The following is a 14379-nucleotide window of genomic DNA, read 5'->3' on the forward strand; positions in this document are numbered from 1 at the left end:
CCTTTTATTCACACAATTAAATAAAATGATGTACTTTCTAACATTGTAAAATATATCTGTCATTATCCTTGCCTATTCCGATTGAGAAAAAAGGTTGAATTCACTGATGGCCAAAATGCTTACTGATGTGTTAACTGAAATTCAGAATATGCTCTGAATATTTCAGCATGCACAGGCGTACCATCAAAACCAATTTACGTCTACAATCTGTTGGAAAATGAGATGAAGCAGTGGTGAATCCTAGGCCGCTGTTCCACTCGATTGGCACGATTTACAAGTAGAATGACTGATTTTGGTTAGTAGTGACCCCTGGTGGCTAATAGTTATAAGCTGCAAATGGTAAAGTGAGCTGATTATATATATATATATTTATATAAATATATATATTGATGAATAGAAAGATAGCTAGATAGACAGATCGATAGATATTTATTTCAATGAAATAATTTCTTCATAAAACTAATTGTTTTTGGCTAGGAATTTCTGTATTGTAATAATTTAGGAAAAAAGATTACTTGTCCTAACCAAAAGCAGCAATTCTGCCTATTACAATACTGAGAATTGATCGAGGGCATGCCTTAACCCCAGGGAGATGAGCACTGTTTAACTGAAGCCAATAAGTCCTCGTTAGTATAGTGGTCAGTATCCCCGCCTGTCACGCGGGAGACCGGGGTTCAATTCCCCGACGGGGAGGAGATTCCTTTTATTCACACAATTAAATAAAATGATGTACTTTCTAACATTGTAAAATATATCTGTCATTATCCTTGCCTATTCCGATTGAGAAAAAAGGTTGAATTCACTGATGGCCAAAATGCTTACTGATGTGTTAACTGAAATTCAGAATATGCTCTGAATATTTCAGCATGCACAGGCGTACCATCAAAACCAATTTACGTCTACAATCTGTTGGAAAATGAGATGAAGCAGTGGTGAATCCTAGGCCGCTGTTCCACTCGATTGGCACGATTTACAAGTAGAATGACTGCTTTTGGTTAGTAGTGACCCCTGGTGGCTAATAGTTATAAGCTGCAAATGGTAAAGTGAGCTGATTATATATATATATATATTGATGAATAGAAAGATAGCTAGATAGACAGATCGATAGATATTTATTTCAATGAAATAATTTCTTCATAAAACTAATTGTTTTTGGCTAGGAATTTCTGTATTGTAATAATTTAGGAAAAAAGATTACTTGTCCTAACCAAAAGCAGCAATTCTGCCTATTACAATACTGAGAATTGATCGAGGGCATGCCTTAACCCCAGGGAGGTGAGCACTGTTTAACTGAAGCCAATAAGTCCTCGTTAGTATAGTGGTCAGTATCCCCGCCTGTCACGCGGGAGACCGGGGTTCAATTCCCCGACGGGGAGGAGATTCCTTTTATTCACACAATTAAATAAAATGATGTACTTTCTAACATTGTAAAATATATCTGTCATTATCCTTGCCTATTCCGATTGAGAAAAAAGGTTGAATTCACTGATGGCCAAAATGCTTACTGATGTGTTAACTGAAATTCAGAATATGCTCTGAATATTTCAGCATGCACAGGCGTACCATCAAAACCAATTTACGTCTACAATCTGTTGGAAAATGAGATGAAGCAGTGGTGAATCCTAGGCCGCTGTTCCACTCGATTGGCACGATTTACAAGTAGAATGACTGCTTTTGGTTAGTAGTGACCCCTGGTGGCTAATAGTTATAAGCTGCAAATGGTAAAGTGAGCTGATTATATATATATATATTTATATAAATATATATATTGATGAATAGAAAGATAGCTAGATAGACAGATCGATAGATATTTATTTCAATGAAATAATTTCTTCATAAAACTAATTGTTTTTGGCTAGGAATTTCTGTATTGTAATAATTTAGGAAAAAAGATTACTTGTCCTAACCAAAAGCAGCAATTCTGCCTATTACAATACTGAGAATTGATCGAGGGCATGCCTTAACCCCAGGGAGATGAGCACTGTTTAACTGAAGCCAATAAGTCCTCGTTAGTATAGTGGTCAGTATCCCCGCCTGTCACGCGGGAGACCGGGGTTCAAGTCCCCGACGGGGAGGAGATTCCTTTTATTCACACAATTAAATAAAATGATGTACTTTCTAACATTGTAAAATATATCTGTCATTATCCTTGCCTATTCCGATTGAGAAAAAAGGTTGAATTCACTGATGGCCAAAATGCTTACTGATGTGTTAACTGAAATCCAGAATATGCTCTGAATATTTCAGCATGCACAGGCGTACCATCAAAACCAATTTACGTCTACAATCTGTTGGAAAATGAGATGAAGCAGTGGTGAATCCTAGGCCGCTGTTCCACTCGATTGGCACGATTTACAAGTAGAATGACTGCTTTTGGTTAGTAGTGACCCCTGGTGGCTAATAGTTATAAGCTGCAAATGGTAAAGTGAGCTGATTATATATATATATATTTATATAAATATATATATTGATGAATAGAAAGATAGCTAGATAGACAGATCGATAGATATTTATTTCAATGAAATAATTTCTTCATAAAACTAATTGTTTTTGGCTAGGAATTTCTGTATTGTAATAATTTAGGAAAAAAGATTACTTGTCCTAACCAAAAGCAGCAATTCTGCCTATTACAATACTGAGAATTGATCGAGGGCATGCCTTAACCCCAGGGAGATGAGCACTGTTTAACTGAAGCCAATAAGTCCTCGTTAGTATAGTGGTCAGTATCCCCGCCTGTCACGCGGGAGACCGGGGTTCAATTCCCCGACGGGGAGGAGATTCCTTTTATTCACACAATTAAATAAAATGATGTACTTTCTAACATTGTAAAATATATCTGTCATTATCCTTGCCTATTCCGATTGAGAAAAAAGGTTGAATTCACTGATGGCCAAAATGCTTACTGATGTGTTAACTGAAATTCAGAATATGCTCTGAATATTTCAGCATGCACAGGCGTACCATCAAAACCAATTTACGTCTACAATCTGTTGGAAAATGAGATGAAGCAGTGGTGAATCCTAGGCCGCTGTTCCACTCGATTGGCACGATTTACAAGTAGAATGACTGCTTTTGGTTAGTAGTGACCCCTGGTGGCTAATAGTTATAAGCTGCAAATGGTAAAGTGAGCTGATTATATATATATATATTTATATAAATATATATATTGATGAATAGAAAGATAGCTAGATAGACAGATCGATAGATATTTATTTCAATGAAATAATTTCTTCATAAAACTAATTGTTTTTGGCTAGGAATTTCTGTATTGTAATAATTTAGGAAAAAAGATTACTTGTCCTAACCAAAAGCAGCAATTCTGCCTATTACAATACTGAGAATTGATCGAGGGCATGCCTTAACCCCAGGGAGATGAGCACTGTTTAACTGAAGCCAATAAGTCCTCGTTAGTATAGTGGTCAGTATCCCCGCCTGTCACGCGGGAGACCGGGGTTCAATTCCCCGACGGGGAGGAGATTCCTTTTATTCACACAATTAAATAAAATGATGTACTTTCTAACATTGTAAAATATATCTGTCATTATCCTTGCCTATTCCGATTGAGAAAAAAGGTTGAATTCACTGATGGCCAAAATGCTTACTGATGTGTTAACTGAAATTCAGAATATGCTCTGAATATTTCAGCATGCACAGGCGTACCATCAAAACCAATTTACGTCTACAATCTGTTGGAAAATGAGATGAAGCAGTGGTGAATCCTAGGCCGCTGTTCCACTCGATTGGCACGATTTACAAGTAGAATGACTGCTTTTGGTTAGTAGTGACCCCTGGTGGCTAATATTTATAAGCTGCAAATGGTAAAGTGAGCTGATTATATATATATATATATATATAAATATATATATTGATGAATAGAAAGATAGCTAGATAGACAGATCGATAGATATTTATTTCAATGAAATAATTTCTTCATAAAACTAATTGTTTTTGGCTAGGAATTTCTGTATTGTAATAATTTAGGAAAAAAGATTACTTGTCCTAACCAAAAGCAGCAATTCTGCCTATTACAATACTGAGAATTGATCGAGGGCATGCCTTAACCCCAGGGAGGTGAGCACTGTTTAAGTGAAGCCAATAAGTCCTCGTTAGTATAGTGGTCAGTATCCCCGCCTGTCACGCGGGAGACCGGGGTTCAATTCCCCGACGGGGAGGAGATTCCTTTTATTCACACAATTAAATAAAATGATGTACTTTCTAACATTGTAAAATATATCTGTCATTATCCTTGCCTATTCCGATTGAGAAAAAAGGTTGAATTCACTGATGGCCAAAATGCTTACTGATGTGTTAACTGAAATTCAGAATATGCTCTGAATATTTCAGCATGCACAGGCGTACCATCAAAACCAATTTACGTCTACAATCTGTTGGAAAATGAGATGAAGCAGTGGTGAATCCTAGGCCGCTGTTCCACTCGATTGGCACGATTTACAAGTAGAATGACTGCTTTTGGTTAGTAGTGACCCCTGGTGGCTAATAGTTATAAGCTGCAAATGGTAAAGTGAGCTGATTATATATATATATATATATATATAAATATATATATTGATGAATAGAAAGATAGCTAGATAGACAGATCGATAGATATTTATTTCAATGAAATAATTTCTTCATAAAACTAATTGTTTTTGGCTAGGAATTTCTGTATTGTAATAATTTAGGAAAAAAGATTACTTGTCCTAACCAAAAGCAGCAATTCTGCCTATTACAATACTGAGAATTGATCGAGGGCATGCCTTAACCCCAGGGAGGTGAGCACTGTTTAACTGAAGCCAATAAGTCCTCGTTAGTATAGTGGTCAGTATCCCCGCCTGTCACGCGGGAGACCGGGGTTCAATTCCCCGACGGGGAGGAGATTCCTTTTATTCACACAATTAAATAAAATGATGTACTTTCTAACATTGTAAAATATATCTGTCATTATCCTTGCCTATTCCGATTGAGAAAAAAGGTTGAATTCACTGATGGCCAAAATGCTTACTGATGTGTTAACTGAAATTCAGAATATGCTCTGAATATTTCAGCATGCACAGGCGTACCATCAAAACCAATTTACGTCTACAATCTGTTGGAAAATGAGATGAAGCAGTGGTGAATCCTAGGCCGCTGTTCCACTCGATTGGCACGATTTACAAGTAGAATGACTGCTTTTGGTTAGTAGTGACCCCTGGTGGCTAATAGTTATAAGCTGCAAATGGTAAAGTGAGCTGATTATATATATATATATATATATAAATATATATATTGATGAATAGAAAGATAGCTAGATAGACAGATCGATAGATATTTATTTCAATGAAATAATTTCTTCATAAAACTAATTGTTTTTGGCTAGGAATTTCTGTATTGTAATAATTTAGGAAAAAAGATTACTTGTCCTAACCAAAAGCAGCAATTCTGCCTATTACAATACTGAGAATTGATCGAGGGCATGCCTTAACCCCAGGGAGATGAGCACTGTTTAACTGAAGCTAATAAGTCCTCGTTAGTATAGTGGTCAGTATCCCCGCCTGTCACGCGGGAGACCGGGGTTCAATTCCCCGACGGGGAGGAGATTCCTTTTATTCACACAATTAAATAAAATGATGTACTTTCTAACATTGTAAAATATATCTGTCATTATCCTTGCCTATTCCGATTGAGAAAAAAGGTTGAATTCACTGATGGCCAAAATGCTTACTGATGTGTTAACTGAAATTCAGAATATGCTCTGAATATTTCAGCATGCACAGGCGTACCATCAAAACCAATTTACGTCTACAATCTGTTGGAAAATGAGATGAAGCAGTGGTGAATCCTAGGCCGCTGTTCCACTCGATTGGCACGATTTACAAGTAGAATGACTGCTTTTGGTTAGTAGTGACCCCTGGTGGCTAATAGTTATAAGCTGCAAATGGTAAAGTGAGCTGATTATATATATATATATATATATAAATATATATATTGATGAATAGAAAGATAGCTAGATAGACAGATCGATAGATATTTATTTCAATGAAATAATTTCTTCATAAAACTAATTGTTTTTGGCTAGGAATTTCTGTATTGTAATAATTTAGGAAAAAAGATTACTTGTCCTAACCAAAAGCAGCAATTCTGCCTATTACAATACTGAGAATTGATCGAGGGCATGCCTTAACCCCAGGGAGATGAGCACTGTTTAACTGAAGCTAATAAGTCCTCGTTAGTATAGTGGTCAGTATCCCCGCCTGTCACGCGGGAGACCGGGGTTCAATTCCCCGACGGGGAGGAGATTCCTTTTATTCACACAATTAAATAAAATGATGTACTTTCTAACATTGTAAAATATATCTGTCATTATCCTTGCCTATTCCGATTGAGAAAAAAGGTTGAATTCACTGATGGCCAAAATGCTTACTGATGTGTTAACTGAAATTCAGAATATGCTCTGAATATTTCAGCATGCACAGGCGTACCATCAAAACCAATTTACGTCTACAATCTGTTGGAAAATGAGATGAAGCAGTGGTGAATCCTAGGCCGCTGTTCCACTCGATTGGCACGATTTACAAGTAGAATGACTGCTTTTGGTTAGTAGTGACCCCTGGTGGCTAATAGTTATAAGCTGCAAATGGTAAAGTGAGCTGATTATATATATATATATATATATAAATATATATATTGATGAATAGAAAGATAGCTAGATAGACAGATCGATAGATATTTATTTCAATGAAATAATTTCTTCATAAAACTAATTGTTTTTGGCTAGGAATTTCTGTATTGTAATAATTTAGGAAAAAAGATTACTTGTCCTAACCAAAAGCAGCAATTCTGCCTATTACAATACTGAGAATTGATCGAGGGCATGCCTTAACCCCAGGGAGGTGAGCACTGTTTAACTGAAGCCAATAAGTCCTCGTTAGTATAGTGGTCAGTATCCCCGCCTGTCACGCGGGAGACCGGGGTTCAATTCCCCGACGGGGAGGAGATTCCTTTTATTCACACAATTAAATAAAATGATGTACTTTCTAACATTGTAAAATATATCTGTCATTATCCTTGCCTATTCCGATTGAGAAAAAAGGTTGAATTCACTGATGGCCAAAATGCTTACTGATGTGTTAACTGAAATTCAGAATATGCTCTGAATATTTCAGCATGCACAGGCGTACCATCAAAACCAATTTACGTCTACAATCTGTTGGAAAATGAGATGAAGCAGTGGTGAATCCTAGGCCGCTGTTCCACTCGATTGGCACGATTTACAAGTAGAATGACTGCTTTTGGTTAGTAGTGACCCCTGGTGGCTAATAGTTATAAGCTGCAAATGGTAAAGTGAGCTGATTATATATATATATATATATTGATGAATAGAAAGATAGCTAGATAGACAGATCGATAGATATTTATTTCAATGAAATAATTTCTTCATAAAACTAATTGTTTTTGGCTAGGAATTTCTGTATTGTAATAATTTAGGAAAAAAGATTACTTGTCCTAACCAAAAGCAGCAATTCTGCCTATTACAATACTGAGAATTGATCGAGGGCATGCCTTAACCCCAGGGAGATGAGCACTGTTTAACTGAAGCCAATAAGTCCTCGTTAGTATAGTGGTCAGTATCCCCGCCTGTCACGCGGGAGACCGGGGTTCAATTCCCCGACGGGGAGGAGATTCCTTTTATTCACACAATTAAATAAAATGATGTACTTTCTAACATTGTAAAATATATCTGTCATTATCCTTGCCTATTCCGATTGAGAAAAAAGGTTGAATTCACTGATGGCCAAAATGCTTACTGATGTGTTAACTGAAATTCAGAATATGCTCTGAATATTTCAGCATGCACAGGCGTACCATCAAAACCAATTTACGTCTACAATCTGTTGGAAAATGAGATGAAGCAGTGGTGAATCCTAGGCCGCTGTTCCACTCGATTGGCACGATTTACAAGTAGAATGACTGCTTTTGGTTAGTAGTGACCCCTGGTGGCTAATAGTTATAAGCTGCAAATGGTAAAGTGAGCTGATTATATATATATATATATATATAAATATATATATTGATGAATAGAAAGATAGCTAGATAGACAGATCGATAGATATTTATTTCAATGAAATAATTTCTTCATAAAACTAATTGTTTTTGGCTAGGAATTTCTGTATTGTAATAATTTAGGAAAAAAGATTACTTGTCCTAACCAAAAGCAGCAATTCTGCCTATTACAATACTGAGAATTGATCGAGGGCATGCCTTAACCCCAGGGAGGTGAGCACTGTTTAACTGAAGCCAATAAGTCCTCGTTAGTATAGTGGTCAGTATCCCCGCCTGTCACGCGGGAGACCGGGGTTCAATTCCCCGACGGGGAGGAGATTCCTTTTATTCACACAATTAAATAAAATGATGTACTTTCTAACATTGTAAAATATATCTGTCATTATCCTTGCCTATTCCGATTGAGAAAAAAGGTTGAATTCACTGATGGCCAAAATGCTTACTGATGTGTTAACTGAAATTCAGAATATGCTCTGAATATTTCAGCATGCACAGGCGTACCATCAAAACCAATTTACGTCTACAATCTGTTGGAAAATGAGATGAAGCAGTGGTGAATCCTAGGCCGCTGTTCCACTCGATTGGCACGATTTACAAGTAGAATGACTGCTTTTGGTTAGTAGTGACCCCTGGTGGCTAATAGTTATAAGCTGCAAATGGTAAAGTGAGCTGATTATATATATATATATATATATAAATATATATATTGATGAATAGAAAGATAGCTAGATAGACAGATCGATAGATATTTATTTCAATGAAATAATTTCTTCATAAAACTAATTGTTTTTGGCTAGGAATTTCTGTATTGTAATAATTTAGGAAAAAAGATTACTTGTCCTAACCAAAAGCAGCAATTCTGCCTATTACAATACTGAGAATTGATCGAGGGCATGCCTTAACCCCAGGGAGATGAGCACTGTTTAACTGAAGCCAATAAGTCCTCGTTAGTATAGTGGTCAGTATCCCCGCCTGTCACGCGGGAGACCGGGGTTCAATTCCCCGACGGGGAGGAGATTCCTTTTATTCACACAATTAAATAAAATGATGTACTTTCTAACATTGTAAAATATATCTGTCATTATCCTTGCCTATTCCGATTGAGAAAAAAGGTTGAATTCACTGATGGCCAAAATGCTTACTGATGTGTTAACTGAAATTCAGAATATGCTCTGAATATTTCAGCATGCACAGGCGTACCATCAAAACCAATTTACGTCTACAATCTGTTGGAAAATGAGATGAAGCAGTGGTGAATCCTAGGCCGCTGTTCCACTCGATTGGCACGATTTACAAGTAGAATGACTGCTTTTGGTTAGTAGTGACCCCTGGTGGCTAATAGTTATAAGCTGCAAATGGTAAAGTGAGCTGATTATATATATATATAAATATATATATTGATGAATAGAAAGATAGCTAGATAGACAGATCGATAGATATTTATTTCAATGAAATAATTTCTTCATAAAACTAATTGTTTTTGGCTAGGAATTTCTGTATTGTAATAATTTAGGAAAAAAGATTACTTGTCCTAACCAAAAGCAGCAATTCTGCCTATTACAATACTGAGAATTGATCGAGGGCATGCCTTAACCCCAGGGAGGTGAGCACTGTTTAACTGAAGCCAATAAGTCCTCGTTAGTATAGTGGTCAGTATCCCCGCCTGTCACGCGGGAGACCGGGGTTCAATTCCCCGACGGGGAGGAGATTCCTTTTATTCACACAATTAAATAAAATGATGTACTTTCTAACATTGTAAAATATATCTGTCATTATCCTTGCCTATTCCGATTGAGAAAAAAGGTTGAATTCACTGATGGCCAAAATGCTTACTGATGTGTTAACTGAAATTCAGAATATGCTCTGAATATTTCAGCATGCACAGGCGTACCATCAAAACCAATTTACGTCTACAATCTGTTGGAAAATGAGATGAAGCAGTGGTGAATCCTAGGCCGCTGTTCCACTCGATTGGCACGATTTACAAGTAGAATGACTGCTTTTGGTTAGTAGTGACCCCTGGTGGCTAATAGTTATAAGCTGCAAATGGTAAAGTGAGCTGATTATATATATATATATATATATATAAATATATATATTGATGAATAGAAAGATAGCTAGATAGACAGATCAATAGATATTTATTTCAATGAAATAATTTCTTCATAAAACTAATTGTTTTTGGCTAGGAATTTCTGTATTGTAATAATTTAGGAAAAAAGATTACTTGTCCTAACCAAAAGCAGCAATTCTGCCTATTACAATACTGAGAATTGATCGAGGGCATGCCTTAACCCCAGGGAGGTGAGCACTGTTTAACTGAAGCCAATAAGTCCTCGTTAGTATAGTGGTCAGTATCCCCGCCTGTCACGCGGGAGACCGGGGTTCAATTCCCCGACGGGGAGGAGATTCCTTTTATTCACACAATTAAATAAAATGATGTACTTTCTAACATTGTAAAATATATCTGTCATTATCCTTGCCTATTCCGATTGAGAAAAAAGGTTGAATTCACTGATGGCCAAAATGCTTACTGATGTGTTAACTGAAATTCAGAATATGCTCTGAATATTTCAGCATGCACAGGCGTACCATCAAAACCAATTTACGTCTACAATCTGTTGGAAAATGAGATGAAGCAGTGGTGAATCCTAGGCCGCTGTTCCACTCGATTGGCACGATTTACAAGTAGAATGACTGCTTTTGGTTAGTAGTGACCCCTGGTGGCTAATAGTTATAAGCTGCAAATGGTAAAGTGAGCTGATTATATATATATATATTTATATAAATATATATATTGATGAATAGAAAGATAGCTAGATAGACAGATCGATAGATATTTATTTCAATGAAATAATTTCTTCATAAAACTAATTGTTTTTGGCTAGGAATTTCTGTATTGTAATAATTTAGGAAAAAAGATTACTTGTCCTAACCAAAAGCAGCAATTCTGCCTATTACAATACTGAGAATTGATCGAGGGCATGCCTTAACCCCAGGGAGATGAGCACTGTTTAACTGAAGCCAATAAGTCCTCGTTAGTATAGTGGTCAGTATCCCCGCCTGTCACGCGGGAGACCGGGGTTCAATTCCCCGACGGGGAGGAGATTCCTTTTATTCACACAATTAAATAAAATGATGTACTTTCTAACATTGTAAAATATATCTGTCATTATCCTTGCCTATTCCGATTGAGAAAAAAGGTTGAATTCACTGATGGCCAAAATGCTTACTGATGTGTTAACTGAAATTCAGAATATGCTCTGAATATTTCAGCATGCACAGGCGTACCATCAAAACCAATTTACGTCTACAATCTGTTGGAAAATGAGATGAAGCAGTGGTGAATCCTAGGCCGCTGTTCCACTCGATTGGCACGATTTACAAGTAGAATGACTGCTTTTGGTTAGTAGTGACCCCTGGTGGCTAATAGTTATAAGCTGCAAATGGTAAAGTGAGCTGATTATATATATATATAAATATATATATTGATGAATAGAAAGATAGCTAGATAGACAGATCGATAGATATTTATTTCAATGAAATAATTTCTTCATAAAACTAATTGTTTTTGGCTAGGAATTTCTGTATTGTAATAATTTAGGAAAAAAGATTACTTGTCCTAACCAAAAGCAGCAATTCTGCCTATTACAATACTGAGAATTGATCGAGGGCATGCCTTAACCCCAGGGAGGTGAGCACTGTTTAACTGAAGCCAATAAGTCCTCGTTAGTATAGTGGTCAGTATCCCCGCCTGTCACGCGGGAGACCGGGGTTCAATTCCCCGACGGGGAGGAGATTCCTTTTATTCACACAATTAAATAAAATGATGTACTTTCTAACATTGTAAAATATATCTGTCATTATCCTTGCCTATTCCGATTGAGAAAAAAGGTTGAATTCACTGATGGCCAAAATGCTTACTGATGTGTTAACTGAAATTCAGAATATGCTCTGAATATTTCAGCATGCACAGGCGTACCATCAAAACCAATTTACGTCTACAATCTGTTGGAAAATGAGATGAAGCAGTGGTGAATCCTAGGCCGCTGTTCCACTCGATTGGCACGATTTACAAGTAGAATGACTGCTTTTGGTTAGTAGTGACCCCTGGTGGCTAATAGTTATAAGCTGCAAATGGTAAAGTGAGCTGATTATATATATATATATATATATATAAATATATATATTGATGAATAGAAAGATAGCTAGATAGACAGATCGATAGATATTTATTTCAATGAAATAATTTCTTCATAAAACTAATTGTTTTTGGCTAGGAATTTCTGTATTGTAATAATTTAGGAAAAAAGATTACTTGTCCTAACCAAAAGCAGCAATTCTGCCTATTACAATACTGAGAATTGATCGAGGGCATGCCTTAACCCCAGGGAGGTGAGCACTGTTTAACTGAAGCCAATAAGTCCTCGTTAGTATAGTGGTCAGTATCCCCGCCTGTCACGCGGGAGACCGGGGTTCAATTCCCCGACGGGGAGGAGATTCCTTTTATTCACACAATTAAATAAAATGATGTACTTTCTAACATTGTAAAATATATCTGTCATTATCCTTGCCTATTCCGATTGAGAAAAAAGGTTGAATTCACTGATGGCCAAAATGCTTACTGATGTGTTAACTGAAATTCAGAATATGCTCTGAATATTTCAGCATGCACAGGCGTACCATCAAAACCAATTTACGTCTACAATCTGTTGGAAAATGAGATGAAGCAGTGGTGAATCCTAGGCCGCTGTTCCACTCGATTGGCACGATTTACAAGTAGAATGACTGCTTTTGGTTAGTAGTGACCCCTGGTGGCTAATAGTTATAAGCTGCAAATGGTAAAGTGAGCTGATTATATATATATATATTTATATAAATATATATATTGATGAATAGAAAGATAGCTAGATAGACAGATCGATAGATATTTATTTCAATGAAATAATTTCTTCATAAAACTAATTGTTTTTGGCTAGGAATTTCTGTATTGTAATAATTTAGGAAAAAAGATTACTTGTCCTAACCAAAAGCAGCAATTCTGCCTATTACAATACTGAGAATTGATCGAGGGCATGCCTTAACCCCAGGGAGGTGAGCACTGTTTAACTGAAGCCAATAAGTCCTCGTTAGTATAGTGGTCAGTATCCCCGCCTGTCACGCGGGAGACCGGGGTTCAATTCCCCGACGGGGAGGAGATTCCTTTTATTCACACAATTAAATAAAATGATGTACTTTCTAACATTGTAAAATATATCTGTCATTATCCTTGCCTATTCCGATTGAGAAAAAAGGTTGAATTCACTGATGGCCAAAATGCTTACTGATGTGTTAACTGAAATTCAGAATATGCTCTGAATATTTCAGCATGCACAGGCGTACCATCAAAACCAATTTACGTCTACAATCTGTTGGAAAATGAGATGAAGCAGTGGTGAATCCTAGGCCGCTGTTCCACTCGATTGGCACGATTTACAAGTAGAATGACTGCTTTTGGTTAGTAGTGACCCCTGGTGGCTAATAGTTATAAGCTGCAAATGGTAAAGTGAGCTGATTATATATATATATATATATATAAATATATATATTGATGAATAGAAAGATAGCTAGATAGACAGATCGATAGATATTTATTTCAATGAAATAATTTCTTCATAAAACTAATTGTTTTTGGCTAGGAATTTCTGTATTGTAATAATTTAGGAAAAAAGATTACTTGTCCTAACCAAAAGCAGCAATTCTGCCTATTACAATACTGAGAATTGATCGAGGGCATGCCTTAACCCCAGGGAGGTGAGCACTGTTTAACTGAAGCCAATAAGTCCTCGTTAGTATAGTGGTCAGTATCCCCGCCTGTCACGCGGGAGACCGGGGTTCAATTCCCCGACGGGGAGGAGATTCCTTTTATTCACACAATTAAATAAAATGATGTACTTTCTAACATTGTAAAATATATCTGTCATTATCCTTGCCTATTCCGATTGAGAAAAAAGGTTGAATTCACTGATGGCCAAAATGCTTACTGATGTGTTAACTGAAATTCAGAATATGCTCTGAATATTTCAGCATGCACAGGCGTACCATCAAAACCAATTTACGTCTACAATCTGTTGGAAAATGAGATGAAGCAGTGGTGAATCCTAGGCCGCTGTTCCACTCGATTGGCACGATTTACAAGTAGAATGACTGCTTTTGGTTAGTAGTGACCCCTGGTGGCTAATAGTTATAAGCTGCAAATGGTAAAGTGAGCTGATTATATATATATATATATTGATGAATAGAAAGATAGCTAGATAGACAGATCGATAGATATTTATTTCAATGAAATAATTTCTTCAT

The 14379-nt window shown here is 36.6% G+C and overlaps 19 non-coding genes across 19 annotated transcripts; all 19 read left to right on the plus strand.

The window, feature by feature from the left end:
* Window positions 1–621: 621 nt before the first annotated feature.
* Window positions 622–693, plus strand: TRNAD-GUC (transfer RNA aspartic acid (anticodon GUC)). The gene has a single exon. It is a non-coding gene; the product is annotated as a tRNA-Asp (tRNA).
* A 611-nt stretch (window positions 694–1304) lies between these two features.
* TRNAD-GUC (transfer RNA aspartic acid (anticodon GUC)) lies at window positions 1305–1376 on the plus strand. Its single transcript has one exon. It is a non-coding gene; the product is annotated as a tRNA-Asp (tRNA).
* Window positions 1377–2702: 1326 nt separating this feature from the next.
* Window positions 2703–2774, plus strand: TRNAD-GUC (transfer RNA aspartic acid (anticodon GUC)). The gene has a single exon. It is a non-coding gene; the product is annotated as a tRNA-Asp (tRNA).
* A 627-nt stretch (window positions 2775–3401) lies between these two features.
* TRNAD-GUC (transfer RNA aspartic acid (anticodon GUC)) lies at window positions 3402–3473 on the plus strand. The gene has a single exon. It is a non-coding gene; the product is annotated as a tRNA-Asp (tRNA).
* A 627-nt stretch (window positions 3474–4100) lies between these two features.
* TRNAD-GUC (transfer RNA aspartic acid (anticodon GUC)) lies at window positions 4101–4172 on the plus strand. Its single transcript has one exon. It is a non-coding gene; the product is annotated as a tRNA-Asp (tRNA).
* Window positions 4173–4801: 629 nt separating this feature from the next.
* Window positions 4802–4873, plus strand: TRNAD-GUC (transfer RNA aspartic acid (anticodon GUC)). The gene has a single exon. It is a non-coding gene; the product is annotated as a tRNA-Asp (tRNA).
* A 627-nt stretch (window positions 4874–5500) lies between these two features.
* On the plus strand, window positions 5501–5572 carry TRNAD-GUC (transfer RNA aspartic acid (anticodon GUC)). The gene has a single exon. It is a non-coding gene; the product is annotated as a tRNA-Asp (tRNA).
* Window positions 5573–6199: 627 nt separating this feature from the next.
* TRNAD-GUC (transfer RNA aspartic acid (anticodon GUC)) lies at window positions 6200–6271 on the plus strand. The gene has a single exon. It is a non-coding gene; the product is annotated as a tRNA-Asp (tRNA).
* A 627-nt stretch (window positions 6272–6898) lies between these two features.
* TRNAD-GUC (transfer RNA aspartic acid (anticodon GUC)) lies at window positions 6899–6970 on the plus strand. Its single transcript has one exon. It is a non-coding gene; the product is annotated as a tRNA-Asp (tRNA).
* Window positions 6971–7583: 613 nt separating this feature from the next.
* TRNAD-GUC (transfer RNA aspartic acid (anticodon GUC)) lies at window positions 7584–7655 on the plus strand. The gene has a single exon. It is a non-coding gene; the product is annotated as a tRNA-Asp (tRNA).
* Window positions 7656–8282: 627 nt separating this feature from the next.
* Window positions 8283–8354, plus strand: TRNAD-GUC (transfer RNA aspartic acid (anticodon GUC)). Its single transcript has one exon. It is a non-coding gene; the product is annotated as a tRNA-Asp (tRNA).
* A 627-nt stretch (window positions 8355–8981) lies between these two features.
* Window positions 8982–9053, plus strand: TRNAD-GUC (transfer RNA aspartic acid (anticodon GUC)). The gene has a single exon. It is a non-coding gene; the product is annotated as a tRNA-Asp (tRNA).
* Window positions 9054–9672: 619 nt separating this feature from the next.
* On the plus strand, window positions 9673–9744 carry TRNAD-GUC (transfer RNA aspartic acid (anticodon GUC)). Its single transcript has one exon. It is a non-coding gene; the product is annotated as a tRNA-Asp (tRNA).
* Window positions 9745–10373: 629 nt separating this feature from the next.
* TRNAD-GUC (transfer RNA aspartic acid (anticodon GUC)) lies at window positions 10374–10445 on the plus strand. Its single transcript has one exon. It is a non-coding gene; the product is annotated as a tRNA-Asp (tRNA).
* Window positions 10446–11072: 627 nt separating this feature from the next.
* TRNAD-GUC (transfer RNA aspartic acid (anticodon GUC)) lies at window positions 11073–11144 on the plus strand. Its single transcript has one exon. It is a non-coding gene; the product is annotated as a tRNA-Asp (tRNA).
* Window positions 11145–11763: 619 nt separating this feature from the next.
* On the plus strand, window positions 11764–11835 carry TRNAD-GUC (transfer RNA aspartic acid (anticodon GUC)). The gene has a single exon. It is a non-coding gene; the product is annotated as a tRNA-Asp (tRNA).
* Window positions 11836–12464: 629 nt separating this feature from the next.
* TRNAD-GUC (transfer RNA aspartic acid (anticodon GUC)) lies at window positions 12465–12536 on the plus strand. The gene has a single exon. It is a non-coding gene; the product is annotated as a tRNA-Asp (tRNA).
* A 627-nt stretch (window positions 12537–13163) lies between these two features.
* TRNAD-GUC (transfer RNA aspartic acid (anticodon GUC)) lies at window positions 13164–13235 on the plus strand. Its single transcript has one exon. It is a non-coding gene; the product is annotated as a tRNA-Asp (tRNA).
* A 627-nt stretch (window positions 13236–13862) lies between these two features.
* TRNAD-GUC (transfer RNA aspartic acid (anticodon GUC)) lies at window positions 13863–13934 on the plus strand. Its single transcript has one exon. It is a non-coding gene; the product is annotated as a tRNA-Asp (tRNA).
* The last annotated feature ends 445 nt before the right edge of the window (window positions 13935–14379 follow it).

The sequence above is a fragment of the Lissotriton vulgaris genome, chromosome 1_1 (genome assembly GCF_964263255.1).
Source record: "Lissotriton vulgaris chromosome 1_1, aLisVul1.2, whole genome shotgun sequence".
NCBI classification, from domain to species: domain Eukaryota; kingdom Metazoa; phylum Chordata; class Amphibia; order Caudata; family Salamandridae; genus Lissotriton; species Lissotriton vulgaris.